Source organism: Nelumbo nucifera, chromosome 2 (genome assembly GCF_055504915.1).
Source record: "Nelumbo nucifera cultivar China Antique chromosome 2, China Antique-T2T, whole genome shotgun sequence".
Lineage (NCBI taxonomy): Eukaryota > Viridiplantae > Streptophyta > Magnoliopsida > Proteales > Nelumbonaceae > Nelumbo > Nelumbo nucifera.
Genome location: NC_142650.1, coordinates 35,666,259 through 35,685,008, shown reverse-complemented (window position 1 = coordinate 35,685,008; position 18,750 = coordinate 35,666,259). Strand labels below are relative to the sequence as shown.

At 39.6% G+C, this 18,750-nt stretch overlaps 1 long non-coding RNA gene across 1 annotated transcript; it reads right to left on the bottom strand.

Annotated features, from left to right (window-relative positions):
- Positions 1-645: 645 nt before the first annotated feature.
- LOC148802098 (uncharacterized) lies at positions 646-9,050 on the bottom strand. Its single transcript, XR_016082984.1, has 2 exons — positions 8,868-9,050; positions 646-1,285 (listed from the first exon to the last, which is right to left on the bottom strand). It is a non-coding gene; the product is annotated as an uncharacterized LOC148802098 (long non-coding RNA).
- Positions 9,051-18,750: the final 9,700 nt, after the last annotated feature.

Below are 18,750 nucleotides of genomic sequence, written 5' to 3'. Positions count from 1 at the left end.
CCTTCAAGTTTGGTAAGACACTTAGGCTCTGTTTGGATAACTTTTTGCTTTTGAGATTTGGGCTGTAAAAAACAAAATTCAGCGAAATAAATATTTTCAGCGTTTGGTAAGAGTCAGCATTAAAAGCATTATAATCTTAAGCCAAAAAAACTTATTAATACCAAAGGATAAAGCCTAAAGTGAGGCTTTTGGTAGGGGTGCAAATCGGGTACCAATTTTAAGATTTTTGGAGTTCATGCATAGGCCCCATGTTTTCAGTCCAGGCTCATTCAAATTTTGACAAAACCCCAACTTGATCCCGCCCAAGTTGCACTTGTAACTTTTGGGCTTTGAAAGCACAATTCATGAAGCTTATCCAAATAATGTTTTAGAGTTTAATGACCCTAGCGGGCTTTTAATTAAGGACTAGGTGAGTGTTTGATCATGTGGAAAAATCAAAATCCAAAGACTGCTCGGGTTTTGGACTTATCTTCACCTTTAGTTCATTTGAGCTTTTTACAGGATTAATTGAGTACTGATCAATGGACTGATTAGTTTCTTTCATAAATGCAAGATGGGGTAGATATTTGCCTATATATGAGTCCCCTAAACCAACTTATCTGAGTGCCATAAATTCTTTTCTTCCTTTTTACTCCCTCCTTCCCTCTCTCTCTCTCTCTCTCTCTCTCTCTCTCTCTCTCTCTCTCCCTCCTTCCCTCCCTCCCTGGAATAATGAGAACAGGGTTTTCTTCCCATAGGAGAGAAAGATTGTTGTGTGTGGGAAGAAGGAAGAGAAGGGTGGTGATGGCTCCTTTGGTGGGCAGGAAAACGATCCGACCATCCATAGAGGGGAGGCTGAAGAAGCTCCAGAGGATTGTACCTGGTTGCCAGGAGTTGGATGTTGATGCCTTGTTCCAGAGGACCGCTGATTACATTCTTGCATTAGAGCTTCAAGTGAGTACTCTCAAGAGTCTAATATTATCTTTTGGACCCTAAAGACATGTAATCAACTAATCATCATTTTGATGGTTACTTATTCTTCCACTTTTTAGCCCATGTAGTCCTTATTGTATCTAGCAATAGCAAATTTAAATGTAATAATGATTTTGATGGCAAATTCTCAGAGAGAGAGAGAGATTTGATTTCTGTTACTACGGTAGTGATATTGAATCTGTTCATGACTTTCTCTTGTGTTTTCCTACCTTTGATAAGGCAACTTGATTTTAGCTTGTAGGGCTCCACCTGTGTGCTTGATGCAATTGAGCAACTCAAATTCCAAACTTATGAGAGACTGCAACGGCAGTTGCTGCATCAAGAAATTAAAATTTAGTTTTTCATCTCAAAGAAGATCTAATTAATTGATTGATTACAGATGGACAAATTTGACCCATAAGTATATGGAGCGTAAAATGTGGAAAGAATATACAAAGTGAAAACTGAAAACGCTGCTTTATCTAGCCAAAATGTTCTATCTAAAATGTGAATCCAATCAATCCAAAGGAAAAATGGTGGTAGGCTTATTATGGACTAGGAAGTGTGATGAGCTCAGGACTGACTTCCTTTCCCTACCTTTTCCATCAAACCAAACACAGCGGGAGAAATCATAGTTGTTTCAGTATTCCTGCATTATTCCCTTTCTATTTGCTAGTCAAATAGACTAGTTCTCTACCTCTGTCTGATGCAGTTTGGTTGAAAAAGGATAGGATTTATTTTGACCATTGAAACTGCCAAATCAAATTTTCTAATTGAATTAGGGTTTAATAAGTAGTTAGTAAGTTCTTCTAAAAAAATAAGTAGTTAGAAGTATGGTTGCTTGTAACTTCAGCAAATTAATGAGTGTAGCTATTTTCTGGGAACGTCTTGTCAGACCATGCAAACTATGGACAAGGGCTCTCAATTAATTGGAGGAGCCAAATGAGCATACGCACTCAAAAACAACCAGGCTAGAGATTTGATGGGTGGATGTTGACTCTATTTTATGACCAACTGTAGTAGGGTTTTGGACAGATCCACCCTTAATACATCTGACAAGGTAACCAATTCGAATATTTATAATTTCCTCTCAAACTGAAGTGGACTAAAGGACCAATTTGGAGAGTTTCTTGATTCGTCTGTTTGGGTCAAATTCCATCATGGAATGGAAACTAAAAAGGAAGATAATTCTTTTTAATCCTTTGGTTCTTCAACTTTAGGATATTTAAAGTTTGAATTCCGAGTGGGGATGCATCATTTGAGATATAGAGCAAAATTAATTACTGTTTCAAACTTTCAATACTCCATTATCCAAAACAAATATTATTTTTACAAAATATTTGTCTTTTGTTTTTAAAGATGGTACTTAATTATTTTTACTATATCAAGAATGGGCATGCTGGATCTACCCCTCCCAACTACTTTTTAAAGATTACTTAATCCCCACTTTCTAGTTTTGTAATTAACATTAATTGGTTTTATAGTCAAAAAGTAATTTTGTTAATACACACACACTGCATGAAGTAGAATATGATCCTGTATTAAGAAAGAAAGATGAATATATAAAATCATGAGCAGAAGAGGGCATTCTGTTGAATGAGGGCTTGCATTTGTCCATGCAATGTCCATACAGGCGTATTTTGGTCTATTACATATGAATCAGGGCATGAATAATTGTAAACCCTAGTTCAATAGTATAAATTGATACCCATTTTTTGCTAGAAAAAAAAAATGCTTGAACCACGTAAATCTATATGTGTTCTCTTATCTATCTTTGGTTACTTTTCTAATTTATTGTTTTTCATAAGTGATGTTAGCATAGCAGGACAGTAGTCCATGCATATGCACTGGTGCTAGGCATGAGTTGAAAATGAAAATAAAGGAAAAAAAAATCCAACAGTAATTTTAACAGGTGAACAGAGTACTTTAAAAATGGGTAAATTAAGGATTCTCAGTAGGGAAGGGGAAGAGAAAGTAGGCTTAGGAATTAGAAACAGGTAATTAAGTAAAATCTTATATGTAAACAACTTAATTTTTTTGTATACTATACATCAGGAACTTGTGGAATTTATTGTTCATTTGTAAGATTTAACCATATCGAACTTAATTAGCTTATTAAATGCTTCACATGGAGACTCAAACTGGTGGGTCACAATAATTAACCACCCCATTCAGCTTGGCCAATTTGATGTAATGAATCAACAATTCATGTAAAGCAGATGCGAATGCCTCTTGATACATGATCCTCCTGACCCAACCTTTACCTACACACAAAAATCTTCTCATGATGAGTCACTATCTGCTCAATAGAATAAAGTTGGCCAATATGTAGTATGATTTATGGGCGTAAATTGCTTGTTCCCTTAACTTGATTCATAAGATCAATCCCTTTCTATGAGCCGAGCACTCTGCACTCTTGGCCAAATGAGCATGCATGCATGGTCACTCTCTTAGTTAGATCAGACAAACTCCATGTGGACCCATCCCATCTCATGAAACTCATCAAGTACCATCTTAATCCTTTCTTTTCTCCATGCCTGACTGAAAGCACAAAGTTTGATTTTTTGAAAAAGCATCTTATGGTCATGTCCAGTACTGGAAAATATGGACAGTGATGGCGGGTGGCTGGGTTTGACCATCAAATCACATCCACGGCTGACCGTTTTAACTAACAATGAAACAAAGAAACAGACCCCAATTACCCTTCCTTCATTGATCAAGTTGTTCAAAGCAGATCAACCCAACTGATAGCCTACGTCCTCCGGCAACTTACTTCTCCATCCCCACAAAAAAGAGGAAATAAATTAAGTAAAATCAATTCTCCTTTTTTTTTTTTTTTTACTTTCTTTTCTTCCATTAATATAATTCTGGGTAGAGGGGGCCGGAGAATAAAAAATGTGGTCTGGTCGCCATTGATGTCACCATCCGGTCCATCCCCATTATAATGGCAAAAGGCAAGTGGGGAGGAGGTGATCGAAAAGAATGCAAAGAAAAACAATGAAAGAGTCAAGATCACCTCAAATAGAGGCATCTCTTAATTAGCCCATCTTATTCATCAACACGTGGAGGCCAGGATTATGTGGTATTCATTCATCTTCATCCTATAAAATTAAGAGGGGATGCATGACAATACATATATATGGTCGAGTGTGATCGATGTTAATTAAGCTAGGGAATCCATGCAGTCTCACTAGTCAGTCAGTCACCAGCAGTTTTTTCTTCGATTCGATAAAGATGTAACACATCATGAATTCATGATTCATGACAAGAGAGGTTATCCTCACCTGGACATGACTAGCCATATATGTCTCCGTTCAGAATGAAGGCAATTCTAGGCCGGACAACACAAAGCAAAGATCTCTAGTCCATTGGGTAGGTTCAAGGGGTACCCGCCTTTGTGTTCTAGTACAAGCTCACCATGCCTGTATATGCATTATATTGTTTCCTGATGATAATGACTACTGTACTGTAGCATCTAGACAAATAAAGGGAACAACTCTTTAGGGTTTGGTTCGCCTAGAACATGAACATTGACCACATCTATATATGCGGAGCATGTATGTGGCTTAGTGAGCCAATATTGATTTTGGGATAAGGTATGGTGTAGGCCTATATGCCAACATTTAGGTTATGTTTGGTTTGAAGGAAAAAGTAGAGAAATCTTTACAAACCTTATATAGATTTTTTTGCCTTTCCCTACTTTTTCCTTCAAACCAAACACAGTCTTAAGGTGTAAATGTGTAATTCCATTTTGGGCAATCATCTTTGGATATGCAAAAGGATGTCATATATCTTTTAAAAGTTAAAACCTAATTCTTATATTTCTGGGACAGAATGGTATTTTTAATTTACTCCTTAAATTTTAAGGAAATATATCATATGCACTTATCTAGAGCTAGAATCATTGTGAGCAAGCATTTTATATGCACTTTCTACAATTATTGAATGGCATATTACTCAGAATTATGACAAATACGAAATTAATTTTTGATCAAAACATATAGAACAAGAGTAATTGTCTTTATAATATATATTAAAATAATTGTATAAATACTCGTAGTTTGTTAAAATATAAAAAAATTTTGTACCATATGCATGTTTGTGCCATGGTACGTACAACAAATAATTTAGATTTTAAAGGATGGCATCTTGTTGTTTATCTAGAGTTGAATATCTCAGAGTGGAAAGAAATTAAACCTGCAGATGAAAATGGCCTATACATAGTTTTCCCTTGATTTACGTTTTCTAGAATCTCTCCAAATAATTGCATGCTGTATTTCTGTTCATCATGTCCTTAATTATATCGTATAATAGAAACTAGAAAAGATTCAACAGTATTTACTGTTTTGCTAAAGAGAGACTAGTATTGGTGGAAATTTGCTGCTTTGTGAAACCTGTCAGAACCCTACTATCAACCATTTACTGGCTAAAAAGTTTCTGATGGTTTAGATAGAAGCATTTTCTTCTGGTTATCACACTTCTTTTAAGTCATTCCCTAAAATGATTTTTTTTTTTCTTTAAAAACAAAAAAAAAATAAAAATAAAAGGAATAATAATAAGTGGGGTTACGTTATTAAAGGAAGAAGATAGCAGATAACATGCAAAGATGTGATGATGCCACTACGCATATAATTGTACATTGAATCCAACCGGGTGTAGGATGCTTCCACCCAGTTGGTGAAGCTCTTTACATATGTAAAGTAGATTCTCCATTCCATCTTCCCTGTATTTCTATTTTTGTATTTTGCATTCGCACATTTATGTGACTATATAGATTGTCTTGTCGAGGACCACATGGACATCTTATGTATAGCAGATTAGGTGAACGGAAAAAGATTCACATGCATATTTGTGGGGCACCCTTTGTGGTGGTAGCCCCACAAAGGGTGGTGGTGGCCCCAAAAAGATATGATATCGGAAAAACTTACAACTTATCAATTGGTTCATACAAGAAGTGACCAATCAGGTGACCAAAGCTTTTTGGGTATCATAGGTTTTTCCAACAATAATCTATACTATATTATATAGTAATATAGGCCATGTCAGTAATTCTCTCATTCTCTCATTCCCTCTTCTCTTATTTTATCAATACTTAATAATATTATCAGATAATAATTAAAAATTTTTAATGGAAAATTAATTTCAATAAATATAAATGTATTTCTTATATTTTCAGTAATTTTGATATTTACTATAATTTTGAGTAATAATTAGTGATTTTGGTAATTTAATTACTAAAAATGGCTGGTTTTGGTAATTAAATTTAGTGAAAGTTAAATTATAGAACTTCTAATTATTCATAAATAATTGGAAAATTTTAATAATTTCCATAAGTATTTGATACTACATTTATAATTACCACAATTATTGGAACTATATTTATGGGTTTGGGGGATGAGCCCCCGGGTAGGAATGACAATGGGCGGGTTCAGGGCAAGGACTGTACTCCTTGTCCCAACTCTGAGTCTTAAAATTAATTTTTCTCTGACCTAGATCTCCGTCGAAAAAAAAATTTAGCCTATATACTCGGTCCCCAATGGAGTCGGGTTCCTCATTGGGGACCTAAGTCCCATAATTTTTAATTAAAAGTTTGTTTTTAGAAAAGTATTTATTTAAAATAAAGGAAAGATAAAAATGCAAAAATATTTAAATTATATAATATAAACAATATTATAAATAATATTATATATTTAATATAATATATACACATATATATATATTTAATATATATGATTTGGGTTGGTGTGGGGTGTGGACTTCACTCCCCGTCCCCATCCCTGTCCCCGGCCCCAGTTGGGTATTCCTATAATCCCATCCTCACCTAGTTCCTGATAAGGTAATCTCCATCCCCATCCGCACCTGGTTGAGAGGTCAAATACTCAATAAGGCATCCTACACCTGGTTGAGAGGTCAAATACTAAATAAGGATAGAGAAAATTATCATCCTACCCCTGGTTGTTAGCCCAGAAGTATAATTTTTAAGCCCAATAAATTTAACATCTTTTTTCCATGCATCTCACACGGGAGCCGCTAATACTAATATATACAAGTTGGATTTGTAGTTAATTTTTCCATGGGAATGAACCCTAATCCGAGCACAGAATAGAAGTTGTTCAAATTAAGTAACCTGACTTGCTGCCTTATATGTTTTGTTTGTGTGTATAAGTTTTAGGTTGAGCTAGGAAGTAAATTAGGTAATTTAATATAGGTCGGAATATATTCTTCGAATAATGACAATTTACAAAATATTAATCTAGTAAATAGAAAAAGTGGGTGACAAAACTAAATAATTAATTCATGAGAAAGAAATCCTAGGAGTATCCTCAAGTTTCAACAAAATTTGAAGATAATGACTCAACCAAAAAGCTTGAACAAACACTCAAATCTTATTGAATGGTCGAATCTAATTAAAATGAAAGTAGAAGATAAATAGACTAAGCATGAGAAGAGACAAATTTTGTAATGACCCAAGTGATGTTATTGTTTTATTATTATTATTATTATTATTATTATTATTATTATTATTATTGTGTGTGTTCTTGTTTCATTTAGCTTCATCCTATTTTTCTATTCTTCTTTGTATATTTTTCACCTTATTTGTATTTTATTGGGAAAGAAAATATCGTTCTCTTTTGCATCGTTGTCTCTTATTATAAAAGTAAATCTAAGAATGCGTAAATTATATTAGTTTTTTTTGGGTGACAAATCATACAACAAAGGTTCTGTTTGCAATCAACGATTTTCAGGAGAGTTTCGTTTCACCAATTTTCCACTTCGAGAAAAATGGAATAGCCATTTAATTATATTCAGCGAAGGTTTCTTGAATCATCAAGGATTTTTTTTTTTAATTGATGATTAACGGATTTGCAATTTTGCTCATGAAAGGAACATGAACTTGCTGTGTGCACGACTCTATTTTAAGTCCTCGCCACTGAGCCACTGAGGAAAAAAATGAACTTTGAAGTTTTTACATCGGCGTCTAAATTAAATTAAAAAGGAACGTGGTGGTGGTCCAGTGCCTGAAGTGTTCACCGATATAAGTGTAAATCAGGGCGTGCCGCTCGGTACGGTCTAGCATGATGGCATGTAGGCCGTGTCAGGCTTGGCATGATAATGTGGACCATGTTGGGTTTGGGGTTTTAGGTCCCACAGTGTGCTGTACCGCCCGCGGCCCGTGTGTCGGTATGACCTATATATATATAATATAATATAATATAATATATAAATCATAACTATATAATATATTAATAAAATAAACAATTGTTTTCAATTTTATTATACTAATTTATTTAATTATTGTATATATAAGCAATTGTATACATCGAGATTTATATAAAATTAAAATTTTAAGTTTTTTTTTTTTTAACTTTGTTAAATAAATAGCTTTCGCCCAATCCATGACTTTTGGCCTGGCCCAAGGCTTGGTCCACGGGGCAGCCCGGCCCGTGGCACGGGCCCACACGGGCTTGAGCCATGGGCTCTATTGGGTCGACCCCCCAAATTACCCTAGGGGAGGGCGACACGACTAGGGATGGCCCGCGAGCTGGCACGGCATGGCCGGCATGTTGTGCAGGCCGCTCGCGAGCCGTGCCATGCCGGCTAGCACGACCCATTTTACACCTCTATTCACCGATAGGTGGTTGCAGAAGATTGAACTGCCACAACACTCTTACACTCCGGTTGGCTGTTGGGCTTATGAGTCTTGTGATTGACTACTACTTGGGTGAGAACTTAATTAGAAAGAATAAATGATTCAACGTGGCAGTCCCAAGTATGAAATTTTGTTTCTTTTTTAAAAGATAAAATATAATTTATAAGAGAGGACTGCTAGCATTTAAGATGACTTATAGACATGAAAGAAGCATCATAGGATCATTCTAAGCTCTAGAAATGAACTGAAATAAAGAACCACTGACCTTGAGCTATTGAGGCAAAGGTGGCGTCTATGGCTCTATTCCAACATCAGAGAGTTTCAAAAACTCCTCTTTGGATTCACCACTTTCTATTCTTCTCTTTTCTACATGAAGTAGAATCAGAGTACACCTCTCTCTCTCTGCTGAATTGCAAAACCGAAAATAGAGCAAGTAGGGAGACTCTCTTCTCTAGTCATGGTTGCTCTTAGCCGATGGATGGCTAGTATGTGTGTGTGTATGGGATTCTATTTATAGAGCCCAAACCACCTAGAGAGGGCCCTTCCTTCATGGTTAAGGAACTAAACCAGAGGCTCCATCAACCTCTGTTTTTGCAAACTGTTAATAGCGAAACCATGCACTCCCTCTCTTAGTGGGAGCCTTAGGTGGGGTTCTAGAACCAGCTAGCTCCAGACACCACTGGGTCTCAATATCTGATTCATCTCAAGCCACCATGAACTCTTAACTAAATGGGTTCTAACAATCTTCCACCTGGTCGAGATGAATCTTTCTATTTAACTTAATATGACCACAAATGACCTAGTATAGTTAATTAACCTAAGGATATCCGTTCCGTTCAATTGAAAAGACTATCCCCTAATCATCAAGGTCACATGACTTCTATCAATTTGACTCAGGACCACCAATGGTTATAGAGTTAGCAACTTCAACCAACATGAACAAATTGCTTATAATGCTTAGACAACCTAAGCATGACCCACATGTCTCTGTCTTGCATTATGTGTACACATTTAAATTGAGAGTAAATATAGAGATATATTTATCAAAATTAGTAACTTTGTTGTGATCACATATCATGGTGTCAATAAGATCTATTACACTCGATACAAATCCAACTTATCAAAACTGTCCACCAACCCTATGCGCACTACATGCTCCAAAAAGAGCTTAGATGGAAGTCCTTTTGTTAATGGATCCACTAGCATGAGTGTAGTACTAATAGTTCTATTGACACAATATGGTCCTGAACCCTTTTTCCTCACAAGGAACTTGATGTCAATGTGCTTCAACCCTATTCTTGTCTTGTTATTCTTTGAGAAAAACATGACAGCAACATTATCACAATAAGTCCTCATTGGTTTCTAAATCAAGTGCACTACCCAAAGACCTAAGATAAAATTATGCAACTATTCGGGTCATGGCTGAGCTAGCCCTGCGAGACACGTGGCCGCCCAGTTATCGCCCAGCCACGTCGACATAGTTCGATCGAGCTATGCTATTATGGTAGCCCCCCATCTTCTCCTTTCAGCCACGTCAACTACACATCACGTGGATGAGCACAACTATGGATAAAGAGGAATAAGGAAAACGACTCCGCTAGGGAATGAGACTCTATCTCGAATACCCTGGCAAATAACCTCATCCCGATAACCCTGGAAGCCCAATCCGACCAGGACACGGATCTTCGGCTATAAAAAGGTACTCCATGCTCGAGGTAAGGGATCCCCAACTTCTATCACCCATACTACTTAGCTCAGACTAGCATCCCTATAGCTCGGCCCGGCCATCCATCATATCCTACTGACTTGAGCCTCTGACTCCTCCATTCTTGATCATAGGTCTTGAAGCGCGGCCTCGTCCTTGTAGCTCGACCCCCTATTAGCAAGGACTATCTGGTTGCTGTCCTCAGTTCGTGCACAACCTTGGATTGAGCAGCATCAGATTGGCGCCGTCTGTGGGAAACACACAAAAATCCTTTCACAAAAATCTTTCATTCCTCTCCGCGCAATCAAGAAAGCGATCAAGATGCCCAAAAACTAGTCCGAATGATCAACAAGCCGATCCCCATTTTGGGAATTTTGGCATCGCAGCCCTTCGCATCAAGAAATTCCACAGGATGCGCGACACCACCCAATCGAGCCATCCCCCCATCCCCGATGCGTGCGAAGGATGATCCTCATCCTGAGGACCCCAAAACGCATCGGCTGAAAAGGAGGGGCGCACGGTCCAAGCGTGAGAAGGAAGACACAATAAGGTGGTTTGCCTCCACGGCCCACTCCCGCGAGCCCGACAACCACACACATAGCCGCACTACGCAGCTGTGCTACATAATCATCCTACACTACCATGCTACACAGTTGCACTACACAATCGTGCTACACAGCCGCACTACATAGCCGCGCTACACAGCCGACTGACCTACGCACGCATGACACGTTGCACTGAATCGACTGACCTACCAGTGGGCACGACACGAAGCTTGGTAGTGTATCACCGACAGAAAAAACTGACTTAGCTAACCTATAACGACTCGAGCCCTTAGCGCATAGATAGTAGCTAGCTCGGCAGCGTATAACCGAACATCTGACTCAGCTGATCAACAGCCAGAGCCCAAATCAGAGAAGATCGCTCCTACCTCCGAGGCCAAGAGGACGGTCATCGTACTCCGTATTCGGCGACAAAACATCGGAGAGCTACCTAAACAATGACAGACCCACGAGGGGCCCCAAAGGCTCCCGAGATCAGAAACTGAGTGTCTCAAAGATGTGACCTTGGAATGTACTCCAGCCCCACTAGCCGGAGAGTAAAGATCTCGGTCAACCCCAAACCTCGGCCAAGGTAAGGCAGAGGAACCAACTCGTACGTATGCACACAAGTTTAGAACAAAACAATTTCATTAAGTTAAGCCATCAGTACAACAGGTTAACGCTTGGCATACTGAGCTATCAAAGAAGAAAAAGACAAAAGAAGACAAAATTCTAAGAGTAACCCCAGCTGTTCAATCCTCGGCAGGGCAATCGGCAGCAATGCCAACCAAGGGAAGCCGCACTACACTTTGGCCGAGCACTCCACCCTTCGACTTCGGAATTGGGTGAGTGGTGTTTGGATTCCGAAACTTAAGCTACAAATTCCTCAGTCCAAGAACAAAGAGTCCATCCTCGGTGCAACATCAAGGGAGCACGGCCTAATGGCTCAACACCTTCCTCGACGCAGCACTACCAGCCTCAGAGAGACCCAAACTTCGAAGCTCGGAACCTTCCTCGAGGGGGCATCGGAGAGGTGTAGACTCCGAAGCTTGGCACCTTCCTTGGCACTGCGCTACCGAGCCTCGGAGAGACCCAGACTTCGAAGCTCGGCACCTTTCTCGACGCAACGCTACTGAGCCTTGAAGAGGCGCAGACCCCAAAGCTCAGAACCTTCCTCGACACTACGCTACCGAACATTAGAGAGACCCATATTTCGAAGCTCGACACCTTTTTCGGCATAGCGGTACCGAGCTTCGAAGAGGCACAGACCCTAAAGATCGGCACCTTCCTCGGTATTGCGCTACCGAGCATCGAAGAGACCCAGATTTCGAAGCTCGGCACCTTCCTCAGTGTAGTGCTACCGAGCTTTGGGGAGACCCAGACTTTGAAACTCAGAACCTTCCTCTGTAAAGCATCGGAGAGGTGCAAACTCCGAAGCTCGGCACCTTCCTCGGCATTGTGCTACCAAGCCTCGGAGAGACCCAAACTTTGAAGCTCGACACCTTCCTCAGCGTAGTGCTATCGAGCCTCGGAGAGGCGCAAACTCCGAATCTCAACACCTTCCTCGGCGTAGCGCTACCGAGCCTCGGAGAGACCCAAACTTCGAAGCTCAGAACCTTCCTCGGTGCGACACTACTTGGCTTTGGAAAGGCACAAACTCCGAAGCTCGGCACTACACTACTGAGCCTCGGAGAGACACCTTCCTCGGCACTGCACTACTGAGACCCGGACTTCGAAACTCGACACCTTCCTCGGCACTACACTACTGAGCCTCGGAGAGACACAGACTTCAAAGCTTGACACCTTCCTCGACGTAGCACTACCGAGCTTCGGAGAGACCCAGACTTCGAAGCTTGGAATCGTCCTCGACATTGCGCTACCGAGCCTCGGAGAGACCCAAACTTTGAAGCTCGACACCTTCCTCAATGCAGTGCTACCGAGCCTCGGAGAGGCACGAACTCCGAAACTCAACAACTTCCTCGATGCAGCGCTACCGAGCCTTGGAGAGACCCAAACTTCAAAGCTTGGAACCTTCCTCGGAGCGACGCTACTTGGCTTTGGAGAGGAGTAGACTCCGAAGCTCAGCACTACGCTACCGAGCCTCGGAGAGACCCTGACTTCGAAACTCAGCACCTTCCTCGGTGCGATGCTACCAGGCTTCAGAGAGGCTCATACTCCGAAGCTCGGCACCCTCCTCGGCACTATGCTACCGAGCCTCGAAGAGACCCAGACTTCGAAGCTCAACACCTTCCTCAGACTCCGAAGCTCAACACCTGCGAGGCCCTCAACTTCAAAGATCGACAAGCCACAATCGAACATCACAACAAGCTCGACACCTATAGGCCCTCGAACATCACAACAGCTCAATACCTAGGGGCCCTCAACTTTAGAGCTTGGAAAGTCATAGCCGAGCATCGCAATGGCATCAATTCCACAGCTTGGCACCCCCAAGGGCACCATCTCCGTAGCTCGGCGCCTCGTGGCCGAGCATCACAACCTCAATTCTGAAGCTTGGCCTTCGACCGACAGTAAAAAGTCTTTTCTTGACATATGGCCGAGCTAAGCCCCAACTTCAGAAGCTCAGCACATCATGGCCAAGCATCACAGCGGCCTCAACTCCGAAATTCAGACCCAACTCCAAAGCTTGGCGCACCATGGCCGAGCATCACCACGGTACAGAAGCTCGATTTCCACATGGAACCAGAGCTGTTCCTCGGCTCCACCAGGAGGATGGACCTGGAAGCTTAGTTTGACACCTCGGCACTTTGCCGAGCTACGTAACCACGCAACACTTTGGATCAGGCACTCCCCCTCCTCGGCTTCAGAACTTGGGGAGTGGTGTTCGGATTCCAATGTAAGAGCTCTTATATTTTTGTAGCCAACGATGGGAAGATTCCTCGGCCATGTTCCATATTGCCCAGTTCTCAAGATTGCGACAGGTGCTGAGGAACACCAAAGAGGCCAGATGCCCATCGGCCTAGCTCGGCCTAGTTATTGCTTGGCAACGTCGGCCTAGCTCGGCCACGTCGGCATAGCTCGGCCGAGCTATGCTATTATGGTGGCCCCCATCTTCTCCTTTCGGCCATGCCAACTACATGTCACGTGGATGAGAACAACTACGGATAATGAGGAATAAGAACGACGACTCCACTGGGGAATGGGACTCTATCCCGAATACCTTGGCGGTGGCTAACCTCATCCCGACAACCTTGGAAGCCCAATCTGATCAGGACTTGGATTTTCGGCTATAAAAAGGTACTCCATGCTCGAGGTAACGGATCCCCAACTTCTAACACCCATACTACTAATTAGCTTGGACCAACATCCCTATAGCTTGGCCCGACCATCCATCACATCCTATTGACTTGGAGCGTTGGAGTACCTACCCGGGGATAACTTCTTAAGCCTCTGACTCCTCATTTCTTGATCACAAGTCTTGAAGCGCGGCCTCGTCCTTATAGCTCAGCCCCGCCTTGTTAGCAAGGACTATTTGGTTGTTGTCCTTAGTTTGTGCACAACCTTGGATTGAGCAGCATCAGCAACCATATGGCATGACAGGTTGCCACATAATAGGTTATGAATTCTACTTTCATAGTAGATGATATAATCCTTGTAGCTTGTTTTGCACTTCTCCATGAAATAGGCCCTCCTGCCATCATGAAGATATAACTAGATGTAGATGCACGAGTATCCCGACATCCAACAAAGTCGGAATTTGTATACCCTATGACCTCTAGGTTTTCTGAGTGCTTATAAGTGAGCATATAACCCTTAGTCCCCTATAAAATAGCACATGGTTTTCTTGTCTGCCTTCTAATGGTCGATACCAAAATTCTTTTGGTATGTTTCAAGCATTGCAACAATAAATGCTATATCAGGATGGGTACACACGTCTGTGTACATAAGACTTCCCACAGCTGATGCATAGAGAACATTGCTCATCTACTCTTGTTCTAACCGGTTCTTAGGGCATTGAAGCAAACCAAATTTATCTCCTTTTACCATAGGGATAGAAGTGCTACCACAATTTTGCATGTGGAACCTTTTAAGCACCTTTTCTATATATGCATTATGGACCCAGGATATTATGAGACCAATCTCAGAAAATATTAATGCCAAAAACATAAGAAGCTTCACAAAGATCCTTCATATCAAAATTATTTAATAAAAAATTTTGGTTTCGTGTAACATTGCAAAATTATTACTAGCAAGCAAGATATCATCAACATATAAGGTCAAGATGATATAACTGCTCCCATTGACCTTCAGGTATATACATTAGTCAATAATATTTTCATGAAATCCACAATTACACAAAATATTATGGAATTTTTGGTACCACTAGCAAGATGCCTGCTTTAAACCATAAATGGATTTTTTTTTTCAATTTACAAACTAAACCTTTTTTGTAGTCTACTTCAAAACCTTCTAGTTGTTGCATGTAAACTTCTTCATGCAGATCTCCATTTAGAAAGGTTGTCTTGACATCTATCTAATGCAGTTCTAGATCAAAAAGAGCAACTAGGGCCATGACTATCCTAAATGAGATCTTTCTTTGATACTGGAGAGAGGGTCTTTGTATAGTCTATTCCTTATTTCTGAGTGTATCCTTTTGCAATGAGCTAGACATCATTGTTACAACTTTTTGGCTTGATGTCCTCAAGTAGAACAATGAGATCCCATACATCATTGTTTTCATGGATTCCAGCTCATCCTTCATGGCTTGTAACCAATGAGTTGATTCCCTTGAGTTAGTAGTCTCAACAAATGATACAAGATCATTTTCCAAATTCAATTCATGCTTATACTCATTTGCATAGACTTCATAGTCATTTGATATTGCCAATCTTTAGACTCTTTGAGATCTTCTTAGTGGGATTTGTTCTATTGGTGTTGTATTTTCAGCAATTTCATTATTCTGGACAACTTATGTATTAGTCTCAAGAGTTTCAATTGGTACAACTCTTTCTTGTATGACTGGTACAGGTATGATCACTAGATTTTTTTGGAAGTTGATCTGCTTGGGTCCAGAGGTCCCATTAGAATTTCCAAATTCTAGAAATTTGGCTTGCTTAGATTCCACAATTCTAGTATTCAAAGTAGGGCAAAAGAACCTATAACCCTTAGATCTTTTAGGATAACCAATAAAATAACCAGTAACTATTTTGGGATCTAGTTTACCTGATTGTGGGTTGTAAAATTTTACCTCATCTGGACAACCTTAAATTTGTAAGTATCGCAATTTGGGTTTCCTACTAGTTTTTAAGGCGTCACCCCACGAATGCTCAAGTAAATTTGAATTACACAACATACTTCTTACCACTTCCATAAGAGTATGATTTCATCGCTCTGCTACTCCAATCTGCTCAAGTATACCTGGCATGGTGTATTTTGCAACAATCCCATGTTCTTGTAGAAACAAGGCAAAGGCTCTTAGGTTTTGACATGTTTCAGTGTGTCTACTATAATTTTCACCTCCTTTATTAGATTGTATACTTTTGATCTTCTTATTGAGTTGATTTTCAATTTCTGACTTGAAGATCTTAAATACATCAAGTGCCTTTGATTTCTCATGAATCATACACACAACCGTATTTGGAGAAATCATCTATAAAGGTTATGAAGTATCTGTGTCCTCCCATAGTAAGAGAAGGGAATGGTCTACAAATATTTGTGTGTATCATTTTTAGTAACTCTACACATTTTGTGGCTCCCTTCTTAGTGGTCTTAGTGAACTTTCCCTTTATGCAATCCGCACACATGTCAGAGTTAGAATAATTCAATGAATTGAGGACTCCATCATTTGTGAGACGTTCCATTCTTCCTCCGGAAATGTGGCCTAATCTTTTATGCCACAGAATAGATGGATTCTCATTCACTCAATTTCTTTTATTTCAGACCATATAGTTCTCGTGAAAGCTATATGGGCCACAAGCAAAAACATGGTGCAAATTAATCATATAAAGATTACCGCATAACACACCACACCCAACTTTAATAGAATCATGGAATAGAGTGAAACTTTTATTCTTAAACTTAAATTCAAAACTAGAGGAATCAGGTTGAGGAACTGAAATAAGGTTTCTTTTAAATGTAGGTACATATAGTGTATCTACTAAGTTTAGATGAAAGTCAATATCCAAAATGAGACAATATATCCCTATGTCTTCAACATTTATCTCTATTCCATTGCCAACAGCTATGGTGTGTTCTCCCTTATGCATCCGTTAGCTTGACAGATAGCTCTATAGAGAAACTGTGACATTTGCAATGCCTGTATCCACCCACCATGTGTTAGGCCATGCTCTAACTAGATAGGATTCAAAAATCATAAAGGTAGAATTCTTACCTTTCTTGTCGAGCCATGCCATATATTTGGGGCATTCTTTCTTTACGTGTCCCTTCCTTTTACAGAAGAAGCAATGTGCTTTATGATTCCCGCCTTCCACAGCTACAACCTTTTCTTTGCCCTTCCTTTGCCCTTTCTTCCTGAAGTGTTTCTTATGTGGTCCACTTTCAAGCATTCACTTTTAAGCCTTTCTTCTTCTTGAACACACATGGCAATCGTCTCGCTCATCTTCCATTTCTCTTTCTGCATATTATAGTTGATCTTAAATGGACCAAACTGTGGAGGAAGAGAAGTCATAATGAAGTGCACAAGGAATCCTTTAGATACTTTCATATCCATTTCTTTTAGCTGGTTTGCCATGTCACCCATTTTCATAATGTGCTCACGTACTCCACTACGACCATCATACTTCATGGTAATCATTTTGGTCATGAGAGTACTTGCTAATATTTTACTGGAGCCAGTAAAGTGTTCTTCTATTGCTTTTAAATAATCCATTACTCTTTCCTTTTCAGGAATTGTACCATAGGTCGTAGTGAAAATGGTGCTCCTTATGATCATAAGACTCATGCGATTTAAACATTCCCACTTTTCATAAAGTGCCTTTTACTCACTAGTACTATCACCAGTTATTTTAATGGGTTTTTCCACCTTAATTGAAATATCTAGTTCTATGCACCCTAGAACAATCATAGTTTGGTCCTTCAACTGGTTAAAGTTTATACCAGTTAACATTTCAATACTAGATAGATAACTAGTAATCATGGCTGGATTAACAATTGCAAGTTTTATAATAAGTGCACAAAAAAATGTCATGCCACATAAAGTACAAACACATATCAATAATCTAACTCAAAATGGGATAATTATTAGTTAGATCTCATCAAGACCATTATATAATCCTGATTTGGTCTTGACCCTAGAACGATGTAGAATATTTTCCCTCAGTTGGGCTGAATAATAATTCTACAAATGATTTCAATGGTCTAGACTAAGTGATTGTATCGGTTGGTAAGCCCATCACTGTTGGGTTACAAGTTTCTCCAAGCAAAACCCCTTATTTAGTCTTCCCATCCTACTCTTAACTATTCAAAATAGCATCTTTCTAATGGGTGGATCCACTACCCATCGTAGTTAGGTGCAAGTATATGACTTATTTATGGAGGAGAACTTCACAATCATACCCCAAATAAATATAAGTCTTATATATGAGTAATAGTCATTATCACATGCCTTTTCAAGAGAGCAAATAGCAGGCATTTCAAAATTGATAAATAATTATGCAAATTTGTCAAAACTAGTAGAATCATCATTAAACCACAATGAAATATGCATATCCATAGGTTAGTTTTGAATAGAATTTTGAAAAAATATAAAAAATAGGGTCCTTTATGATCCCTCAACATTTCCGTCCAATCCGAGGTCGGAAACCCCCTAAACCGACCTTTAGAAATTATCAATATGATAGTGAACTGACAGATCAATTACTGATATGCATATTGGAGTTCAGCCAAATTGGAGTTCAAAAGCCCCTCGAGTTGGTTACGTAATT